General features: G+C 46.3%; 1 protein-coding gene across 1 annotated transcript in view; it reads right to left on the bottom strand.

Annotated features, from left to right (window-relative positions):
* Nucleotides 1-17,623, bottom strand: part of HBEGF (heparin binding EGF like growth factor) — a 250,832-nt gene that overhangs the window by 99,659 nt on the left and 133,550 nt on the right. The gene's annotated exons all lie outside the window — the stretch shown is intronic.

Raw genomic sequence — 17,623 nt, 5'->3', positions numbered from 1 at the left:
ACCAGCATGCACTTGCAAGCCTAGACTAACTACCAAATGTCCCGTAACGTTGGTGCACCCACTCAGAATGAAGGTAGTCAGCAACGCTACATTGCTTCCCTCACTGTAAGCCCTGTTGTGAATTCTGTTCTTGAGCTCCCTCCTGTGGTTATGAATGGTACTTCGGTGAGTTCTGTTCATGGACTCCCTCTGGTGGCTGTGAGTGGAGCTGCTGGTTCTGAGATTCCTTCTCCAGCTGATCTCATTCAGGCCTTGGCTGGCTGCTCTATTTAACTCCACTCAGATCTTTACTTGATGCCAGCTGTCAATGTCCTAGTACTGGTTCAGTTCTCTTGGATCTTTCAGATGACCTGTCTATCTCAGCAAAAGCTAAGTCCCTGCTAGCTTATTTGTTACCACTGTGTTTTTGTCCAGCTTGCTATGATGATTTAATCTTGTTAGCTAGAAGCTCTGGGATGCAGAGTGGCACCACCGCGCCGTGAGTCGGTGCGGTGGTTTCTTTTGCACACTCTGCGTGTTTTTTTGTTAGTTTTTTATGCTGACTGCAAAGATACCTTTTCTATCCTCTGTCTGTTTAGTTAGTCTGGCTTCCTATGCTGAAACCTATTTCATTCCTGTGTTTGTGACTTCCATCTTAACTCACAGTCAATATATGTGGGGGGCTGCCTATTTCTTTGGGGAATTTCTCTGAGGCAAGGTAGGCTGTATTTTCTATCTTTAGGGGTAGTTAGCTCTTAGGCTGTGAAGAGGCGTCTAGGCCGAGTCAGGAATGCTCCACGGCTATTTCTAGTTGTTGTGATAGGATTAGGGGTTGCGGTCAGCAGAGCTCCCACTTCCCAGAGCTCGTCCTGTATTGCTAGTTTGCTCATCTGGTCATTTCTAGTGCTCCTAACCACCAGCCAAACATAACCGTACAGCTGGCCCAAAAAGTGTTAATGTATCTCAATAGAGGGTTAAGAGAAGTTCTGAGACCATTTTTTTTCCTCTGCAGTGTGTTTTGTATTTTTTTTCCCCTTAACCTCTGGGTGGTTCAGGACACAGGTGTAGATATGGGCATTCAAGGTCTGTCCTCTTGTGTGGATCAACTCACTGCAAGGGTACAAAGCATTCAAGATTATGTAGTTCAGAACCCGATGTTAGAACCCAGAATTCCAATTCCTGATTTGTTTTCTGGGGATAGATCTAAGTTCCTGAATTTAAAAAATAATTGTAGACTGTTTTTTGCTTTGAAACCCCGCTCCTCTGGTGACCCCATTCAGCAAGTAAAAATCATTATTTCTTTGCTGCGTGGCGACTCTCAAGACTGGGCATTTTCCCTTGCGCCAGGAGATCCTGCATTGTGTAATGTAGATGCGTTTTTTCTGGCGCTTGGATTGCTTTATGATGAACCAGATTCAGTGGATCAGGCAGAGAAAATTTTGCTGGCTTTGTGTCAGGGTCAGGATGAAGCGGAGGTATATTGTCAGAAGTTCAGAAAGTGGTCTGTGCTTACTCAGTGGAATGAGTGTGCCCTGGCGGCAATTTTCAGAAAGGGTCTTTCTGAAGCCCTTAAGGATGTTATGGTGGGATTCCCCACGCCTGCTGGTCTGAATGAGTCTATGTCCTTGGCCATTCAGATCGATCGACGCTTACGTGAGCGCAAAAATGTGCACCATTTGGCGGTGTTTTCTGAGCAGAAGCCTGAGCCTATGCAATGTGATAGGACCTTGACCAGAGCTGAACGGCAAGAATACAGACGTCAGAATGGGCTGTGTTTTTACTGTGGTGACTCCACTCATGCTATCTCTGATTGTCCTAAGCGCACTAAACGTTTCGCTAGGTCTGCCACCATTGGTACTGTACAGCCAAAATTTCTTTTGTCCGTTACTCTGATTTGCTCTTTGTCGTCCTATTCTGTTATGGCATTTGTGGATTCAGGCGCTGCCCTGAATTTGATGGACTTGGAGTTTGCCAGACGCTGTGGTTTTCTCTTGGAGCCCTTGCAGTATCCTATTCCATTGAGAGGAATTGATGCTACACCTTTGGCCAAGAATAAGCCTCAGTACTGGACTCAATTGACCATGTGCATGGCTCCTGCACATCAGGAGGATATTCGCTTTTGGGTGTTGCATAATCTGCATGATGTGGTCGTTTTGGGTTGCCATGGCTACAGGTCCATAATCCTGTATTGGATTGGAAATCAATGTCTGTATCCAGTTGGGGTTGTCAAGGGGTACATGGGGATGTCCCATTGTTGTCTATTTCGTCTTCCCATCCTTCTGAAGTCCCTGAGTTCTTGTCAGATTACCGGGATGTATTTGATGAGCCCAAATCCAGTGCCCTACCTCCTCATAGGGATTGCGATTGTGCTATTAATTTGATTTATGGTAGTAAGTTTCCAAAGGGCCGACTGTTCAATTTATCTGTGCCAGAACACGCTGCAATGCGGAGTTATATAAAGGAGTCCTTGGAGAAAGGGCATATTCGCCCGTCGTCGTCACCGTTAGGAGCAGGGTTCTTTTTTGTGGCTAAGAAGGATGGTTCTCTGTGACCTTGTATAGATTACCGCCTTCTTAATAAAATCACCGTCAAATTTCAGTACCCTTTGCCACTACTGTCTGATTTGTTTGCTCGGATTAAGGGGGCTAGCTGGTTCACCAAGATTGATCTTCGAGGGGCGTATAACCTTGTGCGTATTAAACAGGGCGATGAATGGAAAACAGCATTTAATACGCCCGAGGGTCATTTTGAGTACTTGGTGATGCCATTCCGGCTTTCTAATGCTCCATCTGTGTTTCAGTCCTTTATGCATGACATCTTCCGAAAGTACCTGGATAGATTCATGATTGTATATTTGGATGATATTTTGGTCTTTTTGGACGATTGGGAGTCTCATGTGAAGCAGGTCAGAATGGTTTTCCAGGTCCTTCGTGCTCATTCCTTGTTTGTGAAGGGGTCTAAATGTCTCTTTGGAGTTCAGAAGGTTTCATTTTTGGGCTTCATTTTTTCCCCTTCTACTATCGAGATGGACCCTGTTAAAGTTCAGGCCATTTATGATTGGACTCAGCCTACTTCTGTGAAGAGCCTTCAAAAATTTCTGGGCTTTGCTAATTTTAACCGTCGCTTCATCGCTAATTTTTCTAGTGTTGTTAAACCATTGACTGATTTGACCAAGAAAGGTGCTGATGTGGTTAATTGGTCCTCTGCGGCCGTTGAGGCTTTTCAGGAGCTGAAGCGTCGTTTTTCTTCTGCCCCTGTGTTGTGTCAGCCAGATGTTTCGCTCCCGTTTCAGGTCGAGGTGGATGCTTCTGAGATTGGAGCAGGGGCTGTTTTGTCTCAAAGAGGTTCTGTTGGCTCTGTGATGAAACCATGTGCTTTCTTTTCTAGAAAGTTTTCGCCTGCTGAGCGCAATTATGATGTGGGTAATCGAGAGTTGTTGGCTATGAAGTGGGCGTTTGAGAAGTGGCGACATTGGCTTGAAGGAGCCAAACATCGCATGGTGGTCTTGACGGATCACAAGAATCTGACTTATCTCGAGTCTGCCAAGCGGTTGAATCCTAGACAGGCTCGATGGTCGCTGTTTTTCTCCCGCTTCAATTTTGTGGTTTCGTACCTTCCGGGTTCTAAGAATGTGAAGGCTGATGCCCTTTCAAGGAGTTTTGTGCCTGATTCTCCGGGAGTTCCTGAGCCGGCTGGTATTCTCAAAGAGCGGGTAATTTTGTCTGCCATCTTCCATGATTTGCGGCGGGTGCTGCAGGAGTTTCAGGCTGATAGACCTGACCGTTGCCCAGAGGAGAAGCTGTTTGTCCCTGATAGATGGACTAGTAGAGTTATCTCTGAGGTTCATTGTTCGGTGTTGGCTGGTCATCCTGGAATCTTTGGTACCAGAGATTTGGTGGCTAGATCCTTTTGGTGGCCTTCCTTGTCACGAGATGTGCGTTCTTTTGTGCAGTCCTGTGGGACTTGTGCTCGGGCTAAGCCCTGCTGTTCTCGTGCCAGTGGGTTGCTTTTGCCCTTGCCGGTCCCGAAAAGGCCCTGGACGCATATTTCCATGGATTTTATTTCGGATCTCCCTGTCTCTCAGAGGATGTCAGTTATCTGGGTGGTTTGTGATCGCTTCTCTAAGATGGTCCATTTGGTTCCTTTGCGTAAATTGCCTTCCTCCTCTGATTTGGTTCCATTGTTTTTCCAGCATGTGGTTCGTTTACATGGCATTCCGGAGAACATCGTGTCGGACAGAGGTTCCCAGTTTGTTTCCAGATTTTGGCGGTCCTTTTGTGCTAAGATGGGCATTGATTTGTCTTTTTCTTCAGCTTTCCATCCTCAGACAAATGGCCAAACCGAACGAACCAATCAGACTTTGGAAACATATCTGAGATGCTTTGTTTCTGCTGATCAGGACGATTGGGTGTCCTTCTTGCCTTTGGCTGAGTTCGCCCTTAATAATCGGGCCAGCTCGGCCACTTTGGTTTCACCTTTTTTCTGTAATTCCGGTTTCCACCCTCGTTTTTCTTCAGGGCAGGTTGAGCCTTCGGACTGTCCTGGTGTGGATTCCGTGGTGGACAGGTTGCAGCGAATTTGGACTCACGTAGTGGACAAGTTGACATTGTCCCAGGAGAAGGCTCAACGTTTCGCTAACCGCCGTCGCTGTGTTGGTCCCCGACTTCGTGTTGGGGATTTGGTTTGGTTGTCGTCTCGTTTTGTTCCTATGAAGGTTTTGTCTCCTAAGTTTAAGCCTCGTTTCATTAGTCCTTATAAAATTTCTGAAATTATTAATCCTGTGTCATTTCGTTTGGACCTTCCAGCTTCTTTCGCCATCCATAATGTGTTCCATAGGTCGTTGTTGCAGAGATATGTGGCTCCTATGGTTCCCTCCGTTGATCCTCCTGCCCCAGTGTTGGTTGAGGGGGAGTTGGAGTATGTGGTGGAGAAGATTTTGGATTCTCGTATTTCGAGACGGAAACTTCAGTACCTAGTCAAGTGGAAAGGTTATGGTCAGGAGGATAATTCCTGGGTAGTTGCCTCTGATGTTCATGCTGCCGATCTTGTTCGTGCCTTTCATTTGGCTCGTCCGGAGCGGCCTGAGGGCTCTGGTGAGGGTTCGGTGACCCCTCCTCAAGGGGGGTGTACTGTTGTGAATTCTGTTCTCGAGCTCCCTCCTGTGGTTATGAATGGTACTTCGGTGAGTTCTGTTCATGGACTCCCTCTGGTGGCTGTGAGTGGAGCTGCTGGTTCTGAGATTCCTTCTCCAGCTGATCTCATTCAGGCCTTGGCTGGCTGCTCTATTTAACTCCACTCAGATCTTTACTTGATGTCAGCTGTCAATGTCCTAGTACTGGTTCAGTTCTCTTGGATCTTTCAGATGACCTGTCTATCTCAGCAAAAGCTAAGTCCCTGCTAGCTTATTTGTTACCACTGTGTTTTTGTCCAGCTTGCTATGATGATTTAATCTTGTTAGCTGGAAGCTCTGGGATGCAGAGTGGCACCACCGCGCCGTGAGTCGGTGCGGTGGTTTCTTTTGCACACTCTGCGTGTTTTTTTGTTAGTTTTTTATGCTGACTGCAAAGATACCTTTTCTATCCTCTGTCTGTTTAGTTAGTCTGGCTTCCTATGCTGAAACCTATTTCATTCCTGTGTTTGTGACTTCCATCTTAACTCACAGTCAATATATGTGGGGGGCTGCCTATTTCTTTGGGGAATTTCTCTGAGGCAAGGTAGGCTGTATTTTCTATCTTTAGGGGTAGTTAGCTCTTAGGCTGTGAAGAGGCGTTTAGGCCGAGTCAGGAACGCTCCACGGCTATTTCTAGTTGTTGTGATAGGATTAGGGGTTGCGGTCAGCAGAGCTCCCACTTCCCAGAGCTCGTCCTGTATTGCTAGTTTGCTCATCTGGTCATTTCTAGTGCTCCTAACCACCAGCCAAACATAACAAAGCCCACCGTTTAGGACACCACCTGCAGCAAATGTGGAGGTATCGTCGCAAGGCCAAAGCAGTCAAGGAATCACCAGGTTCTTGGTAGGAAACACTGTATGTAGGCCATCATCAAGAATACCATCACCAACCCTCTCTCAATCTGCCATGTCCACCCCCCCCCCCGCTAGTTCCACCACATGCAGCTCTCCAGTTCAGCTCACCCTACAAGAGACTCTTTAGGAAAAGGAAGTACTCATCCTCTCATCCGCGTACACAGGGTTTGAACACCCACATTGCTAGACTAATCTCGTTAGATGATACCCTACTGGTTGGTTGAAAGCGAAGCTTTCAAAGCCCTGATGGCCTACGCAGTACCACGCTATGACCTACCCAGTCGACACTTCTTTGCGAGAAAAGCCATCCCAGCCCTCCACCAGCATGTCAAAGACCGCATTGTCCATGCACTCAGGCAGTCAGTAGAAAGGTGCAACTCACAACTGATGCATGGACCAGTAGGCATGGCCAGGGACGTTACGTGTCCATCACGGCGCACTGGGTTAATGTGGTGGATGCAGGGTCCACAGGGGACAGCCATAGTGGGACAGTTCTGCCTAGCCCACAGTCAAGGAAACAGTTGGCAGTAGGCGTTCGACACCCCTCCTCCTCCTCCAGAAGCGAAAGCTCGTCCACAGAGCGCAGTCGCCCTACCACTCCATCCGTAGCTGCCAGTGTTGCACACGAGGTGTCCCATTATGGAAAAGCTAGTGGTAAGCGTCAGCAGGTTGTGTTGGAAATGAAGTGTTTGGGCGACAAAAGACACACCGCGGAAGTACCGGCAGAGAACTTGCAGCAAGAAACTCAGTCATGGCTGGGCAGTGTACATCTTGAGGCAGGCAAGGTAGTCAGTGATAACGGAAGGAATTTTATGGCTGCCATAGCCCTTTCAGAACTGAAACACATACCTTGCCTGGCTCACAACTTGAACCTGGTGGTGCAGTGCTTCCTGAAAAGTTATCCGAGGTTACCAGCCCTGCTCCTGAAGGTGCGAAGACTTTGCTCGCACATCCGCCGGTCACCCGTACCATCAGCAATCGCTGAAGCTTCCACAGTACCGCCTAATAATCGACGTTGCAACAAGGTGGAACTCCATACTGCAGATGCTTCAGTGGCTGTGCGAACAGAGGCGTGCTGTAATGTATTTGTGGGAGGATACACATACACGGGCAGGCAGTTGGATGGCAGACATGGAGTTGTCAGGTGTGCAGTGGTCGAAGCTACAAGACCTCTGTCAAGTCCTTCAGTGTTTTCAGGAATGCACACGGCTGGTAAGTGCAGACGACGCCATCATAAGCATGAGCATCCCACTAATGCGTCTACTGATGCAAAGTTTGACGCACATTAAGGAGCAGGCGTCTGCAGCCGAGGATGAGGGAAGCCTTGATGACAGTCAGCCATTGTCCGCTCAGGGAACTCTCCTGGACGAGGTGGCGGACGAAGAGGAAGATGATGGGGATGAATATTTATGGGAGGAGGATGCTTCTCAGGGGACAATAGAAACTGGTGGCGTTGCAAGGTCAGGTACAGGGTTTTTGCGGGAGACAAGTGATGTTGATTTGCAAGAAAGTGCTCCTCAACCCAGCACAAGCAGTGAATTGACACCTGGAACATTGGCCCACATGGCTGATTATGCCTTGCGTATCCTAAAAAGGGACCCCCGAATTATAAAAATGATGACCGATGACGATTACTGGTTGGCCTGCCTCCTGGATCCACGTTACAAAGGGAAATTACAAAATATCATGCCACATGAGAACCTTGAGCAAATATTGGCTACCAAACAAGCAACTCTTGTAGACCGTTTGGTTCAGGCATTCCCAGCACACAGCGGCGGTGATGGTTCTCACACGAGCTGTAGGGGGCAACATGGCAGAAGTGTTAGAGGTGCACAAATCAGAAGTGGCGCTGGACAGAGGGGTTTTATGACCAAGTTGTGGAGTGATTTTGCAATGAACGCAGACACGACAGGTACTGCTGCATCAATTCAAAGTGACAGGAGACAACATTTGTCCAGTATGGTTACGAACTATTTTTCCTCCCTTATCGATGTTCTCCCTCACACGTCATTCCCCTTTGATTACTGGGCATCTAAAATAGACACCTGGCCTGAATTGGCAGAATATGCATTACAGGAGTTCGCTTGCCCTGCTGCTCGTGTGCTATCAGAAAGAGTATTAAGTGCTGCTGGTTCAATACTGACCGAAAAAAGGACTCGTCTGGCTACCCAAAATGTTGATGATCTAACCTTCATTAAAATGAACCAATCATGGATTTCAAATTATTTTGCCCCACCTTCCCCTGCTGACACGTAGCTTGCCTGAAAAAGGTCTTGCTTTTGGCCTCCTCTTACTGACTGCTCCAATTTCTCCTTTCGCAGCTGCTGAATGTCCACCATAGGCCATTTTTTTACCTCCCTAAATTGGCTGACTCCCCCCACAGGGCCGTGGTCACCACCTAGCGCAAGCACCCGTGCGAGTGCCGTTTGCCTGGACAGGTGGGTGTGCCCACTCTTGGGCGATGGCACTGGCACAGGGTCCCTCATAGTACAATGAAGTGTCTCTGACGGTGGTGGTGCACAACCAACGTCACACACCGTCGTAATAAGAGGGGCCCTGTGCCAGTACCGCCGCCCACGAGGGAGTGTTCCCCCCCTGGTCGAACAGTGCTCTACCACTTGCAATACTTACCTCTCCCTGCTCCACCACAGTGTAGTCTGTGCTGATAAATCCTTCAATGGCACTGCCAATACAAATTTGTTGAAATGATAGATGATAGTTAAAATATACTGTCTGCTACTCAGCAGAGGAGCAGAGCTATGCCACCTGTTTATTTTTGAAAACATTTTTGGCAGACATTTACCTCACTTTATTATTTTGGCCTACTAACTGTGTCAGCCACTCCTTACAATTGTCCTCCTCTGAACAAAGCTATGCCGCCAGTTTACTCCTGATACCAATTTTGAACTGCATTTAGCCCACTTTATTATTTGGGCCTATATCTGTGTTTCCTCCTCATCCTGCCCATTGCCCAGCCACTGCTAGATGAGTCTGCTGGTACATTGACCCAGACCACTACATTCCCCTTGCACTCTGCACAGCCAGAATCTGACCCTGCTGAGAGTCAGGTTCCCCTTCCCGCATACTATACCACCTTACACGGGGACAAACAGGAAGGTGCAGATGAAAGTGCAGGTTCCTTCATCAGGTGGGGGGGCATACTCGTTGGCAACGTCACTGGCACAGGGCCCCTCATAGTACGCAAAAGTGTCTCCGCCGGTGGGAGGCACCCCCGCCGTCAAACACACCGCCGTACTTTGAGGGTACCTGTGCCAGTGCCAATGCGAACGAGTGGGCCCCCACTGCTTGCTCAGGATCACAGCACTTGCCAAGTTGAAATACTTACCTCTCCCTGCTTCACCGCCGTGACGTAGTCCGCGTTTCCTGGGCCCACGAAAAACTTGAACCAGCCCTACCCCCCCACAACTTTAGCCAAATGACCCCCAATTTTCAATGCCTAACTATTATTATAAAGTAAATTAAGATTGACAAGCTTCAGTAATAAGAATTGATGTTTTTGGCATTAAAATAGGCACTGTAGGTGTTTTCCTGTCCTCCACTCTCTGCCGACTTTGATTCCTCATTGACTTGCATTGGGTTTCGTGTTTCAGTCGGCCCCCGACTTTTCGCAATAATCGGCCGATTTCACCCGACCTGACTTTTTTTCGCAAAACCCGACATGATCCTAAAAAAGTAAAAGTCGCTCAACTCTAGTACACACCGTTGTAGGAAATCTTCAGTTTCTTGCCAATTTCTCGCATGAAATAGCCTTCATTTCTAAGAACAAAGAATAGACTGTCGAGTTTCACATTAAAGTTCTTTTTTCTGGCCATTTTGAGAGTTTAATGGAACCAACCAACGTAATGCTCCAGATTCTCAACTAGCTCAAAGGATGGTCAGGTTTATAGGTTCTCTAATCAGCCAAACTGTTTTCAGCTGTGCTAACATACTTACACAAGGGTTTTCAAGGGTATTCTAACCATCCTTTAGCCTTCTTACACAGTTAGCAAACACAAAGTACCATAAGAACACTGGAGTGATGGTTGTTGGAAATGGGCCTCTATACACCTATGAAGATATTGCATTACAAACCAGATGTTTGCAGCTAGAATAGTCATTTACCACATTAACAATGTATAGAGTGTATTTCTGAATCATTTAATGTTAGCTTCATTGGAAAAAACTGTGCTTTTCTTTAAAAAATAAGGACATTTCTAAGTGACCCTAACCTTTTGAACGGTAGTATATATAATATAATATAGGTCTGAAAGCATTGGTTTTTTTTATTTTGACCATATGTCAGAGACATGTTGTCAGAAGTTTCTAGAATAAAAGAACAATTTATATTTTACTCAAAAATATACCTATAAAGAGAAAAATCAGACAAACTGAACAATTTGCAGTGGTCTCTTAACCTCTTACTGACCTCGGACGGGATAGTACATCCGAGGTCAGCTCCCCTGCTTTGATGCAGGGCTCCGCGGTGAGCCCGCATCAAAGCCGGGACATGTCAGCTGTTTTGAACAGCTGACATGTGCCCGCAATAGCGGCGGGTGAAATCGCGATTCACCCGCCGCTATTAACTAGTTAAATGCCGCTGTCAAACGCAGACAGCGGCATTTAACTACCGCATCTGGCCGGGCGGCCGGAAATGACGTCATCGCCGACCCCCGTCACATGAACGGGGGTCGGCGATGTGTCAGGACAGTAACCATAGAGGTCCTTGAGACCTCTATGGTTACTGATCTCCGGCAGCTGTGAGCGCCACCCTGTGGTCGGCGCTCACAGCACACCTGCAATTCTGCTGCATAGCAGCAAACATGAGATCGCTGCTATGTAGCAGAGGCGATCGGGTTGTGCCTGCTTCTAGCCTCCTATGGAGGCTATAGAAGCATGGCAAAAGTAAAAAAAGTTAAAAAAAATGTGAAAAAAATAAAAAAAATATAAAAGTTTAAATCACCCCCCTTTCGCCCCATTCAAAATAAATAATAAAAAAAAAAAAATCAAATCTACACATATTTGGTATCGCCACATTCAGAATCGCCCGATCTATCAATAAAAAAAAGCATTAACCTGATCGCTAAACGGCGTAGCGGGAAAAAAATTCGAAACGCCAGAATTACACTTTTTTGGTCGCCGTGACATTGCATTAAATGCAATAACGGGCGATCAAAAGAACGTATCTGCACCAAAATGCTATCATTAAAAATGCCAGCTCGGCACGCAAAAAATAAGCCCTCAACCGACCCCAGATCATGAAAAATGGAGACGCTACGAGTATCGGAAAATGGCACAATTTTTTTTTTTTTTAGCAAAGTTTGGAATTTTTTTTCACCACTTAGGTAAAAAATAACCTAGTCATGTTAGGTGTCTATGAACTCGTAGTGACCTGGAGAATCATAATGGCAGGTCAGTTTTAGCATTTAGTGAACCTAGCACAAAAGCCAAGCAAAAAAAAGGGTGGGATTGCACTTTTTTTGCAATTTCACCACACTTGGAATTTTTTTCCCGTTTTCTAGTACACGACATGGTAAAACCAATGATGTCGTTCAAAAGTACAACTCGTCCCGCAAAAAATAAGCCCTCACATGGCCAAATTGATGGAAAAATAAAAAAGTTATGGCTCTGGGAAGGAGGGGAGTGAAAAACGAACACGGAAAAACGAAAAATCCCAAGGTCATGAAGGGGTTAATTTTTGCCAGAGCTGTATATGGATTATCCAGAGGAGGCATGGTCATGTACTCAGATGAGACCAAAATATAATTTTTGGTATCAATTCCACTCGCTGTATTTGGAGGAAGAAGGATGAGTACAAAACCAAGAACACCATCCCAAACACGTAGAATGGTGGGAGAAACATCATACTTGTGTGGTGCTTTTCTGTAAAGGGGACAGGACAACTGCACCATATTGAAGGGAGGATGGATGGGGTCATGTATCGAGAGACTTTGGCCAACAACCTTCTTCCCTCAGTAAGAGCAATGGGTCATGGCTGGATCTTCCAGCATGACAATGACCGAAAACACACAGCCAGAGCAACTAAGGAGTGGCTCCGTAAGAAGCATTTCAAGGTCCTGGAGTTGCCTAGCCAGTGTCCATACCGGAATCCCATCGTAAATCTTTGGAAAGAGCTGAAACTCAATGTTGCCCAGTGACAAACCTGAAACTTGAAAGATCTGGAGAAGATCTGTATGGAAGAGAGGGCCAAACACTAGTGGTCGTATCGTCAATTTTTTTAACTTTTGAAATAACCCTAACCCCAACGCTAACCCTAACCATAGCCCAAACATAACCCTAGTCCGAGCTTAACCCTAGTCCAAGCCTAATCCTAACCTAATCCTATCCCAACCCTAAGCCTAGCCCAACCCTAATGGCAAAAAAAATGAAAAAATATATATATTTTATATTTTATAATTTTTATCTGACTAATGTGATGACATACTACTTATTGACTTTTGATCACTGTGATACGGTCTATCACCATGATCAAAAGGAATCAATAGGAAAAATCTCGGCTGTTGCTGGGTGCCAGCCAGCAGATCTCAGTGTGCGCACTGCATTCACACCCAAGGCACAGACGCTTCCTTTGCTCCAGATCTTCAAACAGTGCATGTGAGTGAGCTGGACTCTATCTTTCCCTGGCACTGTGCATGTATTCACCTTTTTTTTCAGGAAGAGAAGGAGGAGGGTCTGGGACGGAGCAGGAGGGATTGGGGGGGTTGGGGACCTCATTTTTCTCTCCTCTGGCATGTATTTCTTGTCAGAAGAGAGAGATGATTTTAAAAGCTGGCACACTTTGTTTTTTCACGTGATCGCCGTTATTCATTGAATAATGCTAATCACATGATCAGGGAAAAGTAGATCTGGCCATGCATGATCTTGTTCTCCAGGGTCTCAGCTAATGCCGGTAGCTGAGACCCTGGAGATTGTCGGACTCTGGGGTTCTATACCCTTATTCCCAAGTGCAGTTTTAAAACGGTGATAAAGGAATAAAGCCCTTTAGCGGTCGCCAATTTAATGAGTATATGCGGTTGTTAAAGGGTTAAGATAACATGTTTTGTGTGTATTTATTAGAATATAAAACATCTGACAAATATTTAGAAAAAGTTGCAATTTTTAAACTTTGAATTTTTATGCCCTTAAGGGGGCATTCCATCTCCAAGATACTGTCCCAGTAGTATAATAATAATAATAATAATAATAATAATAACAACAGTAATAATATTAGCAAATACCTCCAATTATAAATGTAGTATAGTTTTTCTGATTTGCTATGTGTCTTTCCTCATGTGCAAGCATTGCAGGACCTTAGGTATCCATGGTTATGAACACTGATATAGTGGTAGTTAGGTAGTTGCTAGTGGTTGTAACAATTGCTACCTAAAGTTCTGCAAAGCCTGCACATGAGGAAAGACATAGCGAATCAGAAAAACTACACTACATTTCTAGTTGGAGGTATTTGCTAATATTATTATTATTACTACACCTACTACATACTGGGATAGGATCTTGGAGATGGGAATATCCCATTAACCTCCTTATTGACATCTGCCATATATGAAACTTGAAAATTGGGAGCAGGTATATGGAGTGGGCTCACAGGGTAAGCCTGACCCATACCCAGTACAAATTGACTGACATACAGACAGAACATGCCTCAAACACACTGGTGAAGCGCAGCCCGCAACTATTAGGCTGCCGTCACACTAACAGTATTTGGTCAGTATTTTACATCAGTATTTGTAAGCCAAAACCAGGAGTGGGTGATAAATGCAGAAGTGGTGCATATGGTTCTATTATACTTTTCCTCTAATTGTTCCACGCCTGGTTTTGGCTTACAAATACTGATGTAAAATACTGACCAAATACTGCTAGTGTGACAGCAGCCTTAGTCTGTTAAATTCCGCTGCCAATCTTTGTCATTCTACACGTCCTTTCAGCTGCGCTGTGATCTTGGGGAGCGGATGGGTTGCTATCAAAATTTTGAATGGGAGTGCTTCTTTAAATATACATATATTTAAAAAAATAAAAAATAAAGATATGTAGTATCACCGCGTCAATAAAAGTACAATCTATCAAAATATAAAATTAACTGTGAAGAATATTGGAGATATAATTTCATGTCAATCATTTGCATCCTATTTGGCAATGGGATTACAAATTTGTGCAGCTGTAAGGCCATGTGCACACGTTCAGGATTTTTAGCGTTTTGTTCGCGTTTTTTCGCTATAAAAACGTGATAAAAACGTGAAAAAAACGCTAACATATGCCTCCTATTATTTACCGTGTATTGCGCATTTTTTTGTGCAAACGTTGCGATTTTTTCCGCGAAAAAATCGCATCGCGGAAAAAAAAGCAACATGTTCATTAAAAATGCGGAATTGCGGGGATTCCGCACACCTAGGAGTCCATTGATCTGCTTACTTCCCGCACAGGGCTGTGCACACCATGCGGGAAGTAAGCAGATTATGTGCGGTTGGTACCCAGGGTGGAGGAGAGGAGACTCTCCTCCACGCACTGGGCACCATATAATTGGCCAAAAATAAAAGAATTAAAATAAAAAATAGTCCTATACTCACCTTCGATGTCCCCCGCAGTGTTCCTGCCTCACCGCTGCATGCTGCCGCTTCGGTTCTCATAGCTGGTGTGCGGTGAAGGACCTGTGATGACGTCACTGTCTTGTGATTGGTCGTGAGCGGTCATGTGACCGCTCACGTGACCGCTCACATGACCGCGACGTCATGGAAGGTCCTGCTCGCACACACCAGCTATAGGAAGAGGAACGGACGCCGCTGAGGAGATCGTCTGGGTGAGTATAAGCATTTTTTTTATTATTTTTAAACATTCTATCTTTTACTATTGATGCTGCATAGGCTGCATCTATAGTAAAAAGTTGGTCACACTTGTCAAACAGTATGTTTGACAAGTGTGACCAACCTGTCAGTCAGTTTTCCAAGCGATGCTACAGATCGCTTGGAAAACTTTAGCATTCTGCAAGCTAATTACGCTTGCAGAATGCTAAAAAAAACGCGAAAAAAACAGAAAAAAACCGCAAAAAAAAAATGCGGATTTCTTGCAGAAAATTTCCGGTTTTCTTCAGGAAATTTCTGCAAGAAATCCGGACGTGTGCACATACCCTAACAGGATCCCTATCTCAGCAGGGGTCAAGCCTCAAAAGGCTGATAGCGATAGATCTCACACCTTGAGCCATCTAAGATTAGCATGTTCTGGCTTTATTTCTTAAAGGCAACCTGTCACCTCATTTTTTGGCTATTAAACTGGTCCCAGTGTGTGGTTAGTGATGCAATGTGCATCAATAACATGTTTTTGTCAAAGAAAATCTCCTAGTCTTAGGTTTAAATAAACACTTTATATCATTCATTGCATTTGATTGACTAGCACAAAGTCACGGCAATCATGTATCCATTAGTAAACACACAATGCTATTTATTAAAGTACAAAAAAAACAAGCAAGACAAGAAATGGATTAAAAACAATTAAAAAAGCCAAACACACTTAAAGGAAAGCTACAACTGGAGGGCCATGTAAGAACCCCCAACTGTGCACTGTGGCATGGCGAGTGGCCATGTGGTTAATGTATGCATCACCGAGGTGGGTGGCCCTATGATGGAAGCCTGGGTTTGTTTTGCTCTGCATATCTACTACTGAGGGTTACTATACATTGGGAAGGCTCCCAGGTGACTTGGAGAGATGGGTGGGTCCAGTCACCTACATACCCCACCCAAGGGGGTGGGTCTGAAGACCCAAGATGGAGTCTGTGTGTTTGTGAATGGGCAGTGCTGGCTAGGCTGAGCCAGAGAGACAAGGCCTGTGGTATACCTCTAGAGAGGATGACTCTGAGGATAAGAGGTATCCGGGAACCGGTGGGGTAGTCATGGACAGTTAGCGGACACTAATCCATGTTAGGCACACGACGACTTAGCGAGGACCGTGGGTACTGTAGAGCCGAACGGTTGCCAGATGGTGCACGGGGTGCTGCATGTTACTAAGTACCTGAGATTCGGTTTATGCTGTGTGTTAATAAACTGAATGGACTTTTGTTTTAACCCTGAGTGTCCCAGCGTATACCTCAACGACCGGCCAAGTGAGAACTCCCCGGCCACAGACAGTGGAGAATCACTACAGTTGGTGCTAGACTGTGGGCATCGGTCCAGAAGGTACCTGGGAGGACTACAGCAGGTGTTTGCTGTGGATCTGCGGGTCCACGAACTCCGGGCGGCTTGCTGTGGATTGGTTGGTCCACAAACTCCAGGCGTCTTGCTGTGGATCAGCGGGTCCACGAACTTTGGGCGGCTTGCTGTGGATTGGCGGGTTCATGAAAGCTACAGGACAGAGCCTCGCTGTGCAGAGCCTTGTGGAGACGGGCAGAGTCTTGCAGAGCAGTGTGGAGCCTCACCATAAGAAACTGTTGGGGAACATAGACTGCCGTGCACAGGCAGTGAGGGGCCTGAGAGGGTATGGGGAGTCCACAGCATGGACCCCAAAGAGGGATGGTTGCCCGAAATGGGGGTGGAGTCCCAAAAAGGGGCGGTGAACCAAACAGGGATAGTTGCCCAAAAAGGGGAGGAGTCCCAAAAGGGGCAGTAACCCAAACAGGGATGTTTGCTCAGAAAGGGGTAGAGTCCCAAAAGGGGTGTTGATCCAAAAGGTGGTGGAGTCCCAACAGAGGGCAATGACCCAAATAGGGGTGGTGGCCCAATGCGCCTTAGCACTGTTGCCAGGAACAACGTTCAGACAGAGCAGGTCCGGGACTATGCACTGACTAGCCACCTGACAAGAGGTCACAGAGGTGTACTGTGGAAATCAATGGAGAGAGTGTGACTGGTCTTCTAGACTCAGGGAGCCCGGTGACCGCCACAATCTCTGTCTATCTGATTCCCGGAAGGAAGATGGAAATCCACTGCATCCATCGAGTCCCTAGGGGTTATCCGGTGTCCAGGGTAATCATTGAGACACCCTAGATTATTACCAGCCATGACGTCCCTGTAGTCCAGGATTTGCCATTCCCTATTGTAATAGGCCGGGACTTTAAATGGTTTTGGGACTTTTGGGAAGACAGGGGAATGTCTGATTGTTCAGAGGGGAGCCGGAATGACCCTAAGGGAGCCCCACCACAGCAGGCGGCTGAAGGGGTTCCTGTTAATGGGATGTATCAAGAGGAGGAGGTGGCGCCCTCTAACGTCGAGGTCCCAGAGTTAAGAGTGACCGGGAAAAGAACTCAGGGACTTAGCTGAGGTGACCATCTGTGTGACCGTTGAAAACGGGGTAGCACCAGGAACGGGGTCGGAAACCTGTTTACGTGGGGACTTGTTGTTCCAGGGTGAGTGGTGGTGACGCCAATTCAGACTGTGACGGTAACGCAAGGGAAAGAGTGCGGTAAGGTGGACCCGAGTAAAAATGGCAACGGTTTTCCTAGTCACTGGGGTCACGGCGGCCGCAGAAAGGCAGGACAGGCTGAACCCTCTGAAGAAGAGAGGGGGTCAGGTGCAAACAAACTTAAAGCCCTAGATAAGGGGGCCACATTGCCGCCGAAAACCCCCAGCACAGAGGTAGCCGCTGATGTGCTGAAAATGAAACTGACACATTGTGACGGTGGAGA

This window comes from Ranitomeya variabilis, chromosome 5, assembly GCF_051348905.1.
Source record: "Ranitomeya variabilis isolate aRanVar5 chromosome 5, aRanVar5.hap1, whole genome shotgun sequence".
Taxonomy (NCBI): domain Eukaryota; kingdom Metazoa; phylum Chordata; class Amphibia; order Anura; family Dendrobatidae; genus Ranitomeya; species Ranitomeya variabilis.
This window is presented reverse-complemented; position numbering and strand designations above follow the sequence as displayed.